The following is an 8,488-nucleotide window of genomic DNA, read 5'->3' on the forward strand; positions in this document are numbered from 1 at the left end:
AGTTTCATTAAAATCTGAAGAACTTGAAAATCTGAGCAAATATTACCCAAGGCTATAGCCTAGGATTTTTCTTGATTATTTTGAAAAAATAGATTTTCCTGAAAATTTCAGCATAGATCCTTATACGTGTGTTGAATGACAATCTTTGGTTATAACCTTAAGATTCGTGTAATTAGTCGAGTAATTAGCATATTAATGTAATTAATCATAATTAATATTAAATCTGTGGTTAAGCGTTCAATTTTACGAAATAGAGTCTTTTGACTCGATATCCTTAATCACCATATAGAATACCACATATACCCTGAGTTTCATTAAAATCTGAAGAACTTGAAAATCTGAGCAAAATATTACCCAAGGCTATATAGCCTAGGATTTTTCTTGATTTTTTTGAAAAAATAGATTTTCCTGAAAATTTCAGCATAGATCCTTGTACGTGTGTTGAATTACAATCTTTGGTTATAACCTCAAGATTCGTGTAATTAGTCGAGTAATTAGCATATTAATGTCATTAATCATAATTAATATTAAATCTGTGGTCAAGCGCTCAATTTTACGAAATGCAGTCTTTTGACTGGATGTCCTTAATCACCATATAGAATACCACATATACCCTGAGTTTCATTAAAATCTGAAGAACTTGAAAATCTGAGCAAAATATTATCCAATATAGCCTAGGATTTTTCTTGATTTTTTTGAAAAAATAGATTTTCCTGAAAATTTCAGCATACATCCTTGTACGTGTGTTGAATGACAATCTTTGGTTATAACCTTAAGATTCGTGTAATTAGTCGGGTAATTAGCATATTAATATAATTAATAATAATTAATATTAGATATGTGGTTAAGCGCTCCATTTTACGAAATGCAGTCTTTTGACTCGATATCCTTAATCACCATATAGAATACCACATATACTCTGAGTTTCATTAAAATCTGAAGAACTTGAAAATCTGAGCAAAATATTACCCAAGGCTATAGCTAGGATTTTTATTGATTTTTTTGAAAAAATAGATTTTACTGAAAATTTCAGCATAGATCCTTATACGTGTGTTGAATGACAATCTTTCGTTATAACCTTAAGATTCGTGTAATTATTCGAGTAATTAGCATATTAATATAATTAATAATAATTAATATTAAATATGTGGTTAAGCGCTCAATTTTACGAAATGCAGTCTTTTGACTCGATGTCCTTAATCACCATATAGAATACCACATATACCCTGAGTTTCATTAAAATCTGAAGAACTTGAAAATCTGAGCAAAATATTACCCAAGGCTATAGCCTAGGATTTTTCTTGATTTTTTTGAAAAAATAGATTTTCCTGAAAATTTCAGCATACATCCTTGTACGTGTGTTGAATGACAATCTTTCGTTATAACCTTAAGATTCGTGTAATTAGTCGAGTAATTAGCATATTAATATAATTAATTATAATTAATATTAAATATGTGGTTAAAAGCTCAATTTTACGAAATGCAGTCTTTTGACTCGATATCCTTAATCACCATAGAAAATACCACATATTCCCAGAGTTTCATTAAAATCTGAAGAACTTGAAAATCTGAGCAAAATATTACCCAAGGCTATAGCCTAGGATTTTTCTTGATTTTTTTGGAAAAATAGATTTTCCTGAAAATTTCAGCATAGATCCTTGTACGTGTGTTGAATGACAATCTTTGGTTATAACCTTAAGATTCGTGTAATTAGTGAAGTAATTAGCATATTGATATAATTAATTATAATCAATATTAAATATGTGGTTAAGCGCTCAATTTTACGAAATGCAGTCTTTTGACTCGATATCCTTAATCACCATATAGAATACCACATATACCCTGAGTTTCATTAAAATCTAAAGAACTTGAAAATCTGAGGAAAACATTATCCAAGGCTATAGCCTAGGATTTTTCTTGTTTTTTTTGAAAAAATAGATTTTCCTGAAAATTTCAGCATAGATCCTTGTACGTGTGTTGAATGACAATCTTTGGTTACAACCTTGAGATTCGTGTAATTAGTCGAGTAATTATCATATTAATATAATCAATTATAATTAATATTAAATATGTGGTTAAGAGGTCAATTTTACGAAATGCAGTCTTTTGACTCGATATCCTTAATCACCATAGAGAATACCACATATTCCCAGAATTTCATTAAAATCTGAAGAACTTGAAAATAGATTTTCCTGAAAATTTCAGCATAGATCCTTGTACGTGTGTTGAATGACAATCTTTGGTTATAACTTTAAGATTCGTGTAATCAGTCGAGTAATTAGCATATTAATATAATTAATTAAAATCAATATTAAATATGTGGTTAAGCGCTCAATTTTACGCAATGCAGTCTTTTCATTCGATATCCTTAATCACCATATAGAATACCACATATACCCTGAGTTTCATTAAAATCTGAAGAACTTGAAAATCTGAGCAAAATATTACCCAAGGCTATAGCCTAGGATTTTTCTTGATTTTTTTGAAAAAATAGATTTTCCTGAAAATTTCAGCATAGATCCTTGTACGTGTGTTGAATGACAATCTTTGGTTATAACCTAAAGATTCGTGTAATTAGTCGAGTAATTGCAAATTAATGTAATTAATCATAATTTATATTAAATCTGTGGTTAAGCGCTCAATTTTACGAAATGCAGTCTTTTGACTCGATATCCTTAATCACCATATAGAATACCACATATACTCTCAGTTTCATTAAAATCTGAAGAACTTCAAAATCTTAGAAAAATATTACCCAAGGCTATAGCCTAGGATTTTTCTTGATTTTTTTAAAAAATAGATTTTCCTGAAAATTTCAGTATAGATCCTTGTACGTGTGTTGAATGACAATCTTTGGTTATAACCTTAAGATTCGTGTAATTAGTCAAGTAATTAGCATATTGATAAAATTAATTATAATCAATATTAAATATGTGGTTAAGCGCTCAATTTTACGAAATGCAGTCTTTTCACTCGATATCCTTAATCACCATATAGAATACCACATATACCCTCAGTTTCATTAAAATCTGAAGAACTTGAAAATCTGAGGAAAATATTACCCAAGGCTATAGCCTAGGATTTTTCTTGATTTTTTTGAAAAAATAGATTTTCCTGAAAATTTCAGCATAGATCCTTGTACGTGTGTTGAATGACAATCTTTGGTTATAACCTCAAGATTCGTGTAATTAGTCGAGTAATTAGCATATTAATGTCATTAATCATAATTAATATTAAATCTGTGGTTAAGCGCTCAATTTTACGAAATGCAGTCTTTTGAATCGATGTCCTTAATCACCATATAGAATACCACATATACCCTGAGTTTCATTAAAATCTGAAGAACTTGAAAATCTTAGCAAAATATTACCCAAGGCTATAGCCTAGGATTTTTCTTGATTTTTTTGAAAAAATAGATTTTCCTGAAAATTTCAGTATAGATCCTTGTACGTGTGTTGAATGACAATCTTTGGTTATAACCTTAAGATTCGTGTAATTAGTCAAGTAATTAGCATATTGATATAATTAACTTCAATCAATATTAAATATGTGGTTAATCGCTCAATTTTACAAAATGCAGTCTTTTGACTCAATATCCTTAATCACCATATAGAATACCACATATACCCTGAGTTTCATTAAAATCTGAAGAACTTGAAAATCTGAGCAAAATATTACTAAAAGCCTAGGATTTTTCTTGATTTTTTTTTGAAAAAATAGATTTTCCTGAAAATTTCAGCATAGATCCTTGTACGTGTGTTGAATGACAATCTTTGGTTACAACCTTGAGATTCGTGTAATTAGTCGAGTAATTAGCATATTAATATAATCAATTATAATTAATATTAAATATGTGGTTAAGAGCTCAATTTTACGAAATGCAGTCTTTTGACTCGATATCCTTAATCACCATAAAGAATACCACATATTCCCAGAGTTTTATTAAAATCTGAAGAACTTGAAAAATCTTAGCAAAATATTACCCAAGGCTATAGCCTAGGATTTTTCTTGATTTTTTGAAAAAATAGATTTTCCTGAAAATTTCAGCATAGATCCGTGTACGTGTGTTGAATGACAATCTTTGGTTATAACCTTAAGATTCGTGTAATCAGTCGAGTAATTAGCATATTAATGTAATTAATTATAATTAATATTAAATATGTGGTTAAGCGCTCAATTTTACGAATTGCAGTCTTTTGACTCGATATCCTTAATCACCATATAGAATACCACATATACCCTGAGTTTCATTAAAATCTGAAGAACTTGAAAATCTGAGCAAAATATTACCCAAGGCTATAGCCTAGGATTTTTCTTGATTTTTTTTGAAAAAATAGATTTTCCTGAAAATTTCAGTATAGATCCTTGTACGTGTGTTGAATGACAATCTTTGGTTATAACCTTAAGATTCGTGTAATTAGTCAAGTAATTAGCATATTGATATAATTAATTATAATCAATATTAAATATGTGGTTAAGCGTACCGTAACAAAAACACTTTTCCTTCATGACCTCGAAGTGAGGCAGACTCGGGTAGAAAATAGACTTCCGCTGCCTAAGAATATACTGACAAGACCCTTTTGGGCGTGATGAGACTTTAGACCTTCCATGCTCGGTTGTTAAGCATTATATGAAAACGTTAGTTTCAGTGTTGCGTATTCCTATTATTAACATTTAGAAAAATTTAGCGTTTTTTCATGAAGAAAATGTTAATCCTTGATTTGAAAAGGCGTTGGGTGGTATGTGAGCTCCTAGTGGTGTGGGTGTTGAGGAGTATCGTTGTGGAGCGTCGGGCTAGTGTCGTGCGCCGTCATACTGAAGCGTCGTGCGCCATCATACTCAAGGGTCGTGCGAACCTTCGTGCCGAAGGGTGGTACTGTACCTTCGTGATTAAGGGTCGTACCGTCGTTTAGGAGACTCGGGGTCCGTTCCAGCAGGAGGTGGCTAGAGACAGTCCAATTATCTGTCGCCTCGCACACCCTTGACTGTCCAAGATTATCCTGGTGTGGGTTTAGCCCTCGCTCGGGAACGCAGGTTCGAGTCCCGTCGTCCAAGACACAGGGACGTGTGTTGTTGTTAGTTCCCAGGCTGGTACTCGGCCTACCGAACTATAAGGTTTCGTGGAGACGCCGCGCCGGAGGCTTCACCGCACTTGTTTTGATCTTATATATATATATATATATATATATATATATATATATATATATTTATATATATATATATATATATATATATATATGTATATATATATACATATATATATTTATGTAGCGACATTCCCTAGTGTCGGCAGGAGTTGGGGAGGGGAGGGAGGCTGGGTAATACTGCAGCGAGCGCCCCGGGGGACACATTCTTTATCGACACAGATCCTAGCGGAGGAAGGGGACGGATGGTGGCTTGCCTGAGCCGCGGGGCCCATCATGGAGAGAGAGAGAGAGAGAGAGAGAGAGAGAGAGAGAGAGAGAGAGAGAGAGAGATGGAAAGGAGGGAAGGAGAGTAGAAAGCCTTTGACTAGCTGGGTTTACGCCTTGGGGGTCGCCGTAGGCGAGGTCCACCCATGTACGTACTGGAGAAGTCTGTCATGATTTGTGGCTATGCCTAACATTTTGCTTATCATGTCGCTTATCAGTCGTTGTGACCCGGTCACTCTCAGGGGCTCCTGTGTGCTCTCTGCCCATCGCCTGCAGGATGGGCAGAGAGCACAGCATCACGCCTGCCTCCCTCCGGTCGTACCAGTCCATCACCCCCCGTAAATCATCACAACCCTCCCCCCACCTACCCCTCCTGGTCATCACAGCCCCCCAGTAAACCCCTTAGACAACCTGGTCGTCGCAAAGCCACACCCTGGTCGTCACGACACTACCGACCGACCGCACGTACGGAGCGCCTCGGCGCTGTAAAATTCTGCGCTTTATACCCGGACGGAAGAAAGGATGTCTTGCCATGAGTGTTCAGTCTGTCATGGGTTAGAGGGTGAAAGGGAGGGGGGGGGAAGACCTTAGCCTCACGCGATCACAGTTCGGACGCCGATGTGTTTTGTGTTCCAGGGGTGAGAGTTCACGTGATTTGATTACTGTTGGAGGGTTCGTAATGAGAGTCGGAAGTTCGCGTACTTCAAACGCTGCCTTTAATTCACTATGGTGTCGTCATGGGTATTTATTTTCCGTTTCTTTTTTTCTGTTTTAGGAGAAGGGGAGGGAGGGGACTGTGTGTTCGTACAGAGTACAGCGGGATGTTTTGGTTGATCAGCTGTTACCATGTTATGCTGTCATGGGTTGCGACATTGTTTCTTGGTAATTGGGAGAAGAAACCCATCGAGTGGTGGTGAGAGGTGATGGGGATGACTTGTGTGGGAGTGTGTGTAGGATGGGTGGTTATAAATAACAATGATTTGGTGTTGAACCTCACAAAGACGACATTACGACACCTGAGTATGATGTCCTGGCTTTCCAATTGACCTCTCTTACATACAGGTGAATGGAACAAAGCAAGTGATCATTTTGTGAATGCTGACAACATACCGTGCAAAAGTTTACAGGGTCGCATGATGGGAAGTTGAAGAGATGAGTGACCCCATGAGTATAGAGGACCCCTTCCCTTCGCCATACAGCACGTAGAGGTGTAGGTAATTAAAGGTGAGAGGTTTAACTGTTGAGGGAAGTCGTACGCTCGTGCAGACAAACACACATTGTGCTTAGCGTCGCTGATCATGATTCATGCACGAGCTCGCCCGGGTTCGAATCCCGGGCGCGACTTTTGGCTCACAGCCAGGCCACCTCTTCATCATCCACCTGGGGCGGGTCGATAAATGGGTACCTGGCTTAAGACTGGATTGTGTGTGTGTCTCCACGCACGCGGAAGTAAAGACGATATATATATATATATATATATATATATATATATATATATATATATATATATATATATATATATATATATATATATATATATATATATATATATATATGAGGGGTGAGACAATACCAGTGTGAAATTCTCCCTCCGTATCACGCAAATAGTAATCACACACAGTAATGATAGACAGTGAGCGACAGGTAAGGTGATGTGGCGTGCTGAAGGCGGGCCCAGAGGGAATGCTGGCGTGGAGGTGATTACCACCCGTCTGGACTACTGACCTCGTTTCTATGGGTTACTCGTAATTAGTGTCTCGTACTACTACACTAACCAATAGCCTAATGATGCAGGCTTGTGCAGGTTCAGGGTTCTGTGCTGGGTGAGGGCCCTGTGCAGAGATGAGGGCCCTGTGCAGAGATGAGGGCCCTTTGCAGAGATGAGGGCCCTGTGCAGGGTGAGGGCTGTAGGGACAGGGTGACCTGGCAGCTTTCGAGTGTCAATACGTGTCTTCTTGATTTGTTTGTGTTGTGTATATGGTTTGTTGTTCGCGTGCGCGAATATTGAACTGATTTTTGTTGTTTAATCAGTTGTATGTGACACACACACACACACACACGTGCGCGTATATAGTGTTTGTGTTTATGGTTGTACTTTTTTTTATAAATCGCCAAAATTTCATGACCTTCTGCTAGTGTTACCGAGGGCGTGGGCATGACAGGTTGTCCATCACCAGGAAGCTCATTACTGGTGGGAGCATTAATACCTGGGGCGGGAGAGCAAGGCTTTGATGTCGTCATTATCGACCAGGTCGCCGCCATTAGTCTACCCGTGCCACGGACGGACGGACGGCTCCTGAGGCGGGCCGTGGAGGAGGCGGAGAAGGTGGGCCACGGACGGACGGCTCCCGAGGCGGGCCGTGGTGGAGATGACGGTGGTGGCTGCTGCTACCGCCTGCCAACAGCTCCACCTCTCCTGTTGTGCCCCCGTTGCTGCTGATGCCGGGGGATGAAGGCCTGACGCCGACGCGCGCGTGTTGACCGACCGACGCCTTGCTCAAACACGACCCCTGTTATTGTCGTCACCTCACCATCTCGTACGCACCGCCTGCAGTATACAGATACTCCACCCCACTAAACCTTGTATCGCCAACGTAAAGGAACATTCGACCTTCAGCGTAGATTTCCAGGGTAAACGTGAACGTCAGCCGTGTGTACAAGAAGCCGAACGAGCCATCAAGATGAAGACAAACACGGCGTAAGTCTTGGCAGGAGCCAGTCTTCCATTAGGCTAGCGGGACGTGTTTACCGGCCTTTCCTGCGCGCCTCCCTGTGCCTTCGCCCGCCGCTGTGTTTACCATCGCCAGCGCGCCAAGTGGAGGCGCGAGTAAACGTTAACTCATGAGATTTGTATCGAAGGCTCACATATCTTCTTATCTATAGGCGTTCCTGATATCAGATACACCCCACGTTATTTCCTGAGTTAAGTTTATTTTTTATTATTTGGGCGAAATGTGAATTGTCAAAAGATATAAGAGACGGTATGTCACATTCTGGATGGCCGTTACGTGTTGGGCTAGATGCCGTGAATAGAATGATATGATTATTTACCTTGTTACACTCACGGTGGAGTAACG

This window comes from Panulirus ornatus, chromosome 14, assembly GCF_036320965.1.
Source record: "Panulirus ornatus isolate Po-2019 chromosome 14, ASM3632096v1, whole genome shotgun sequence".
NCBI lineage: Eukaryota > Metazoa > Arthropoda > Malacostraca > Decapoda > Palinuridae > Panulirus > Panulirus ornatus.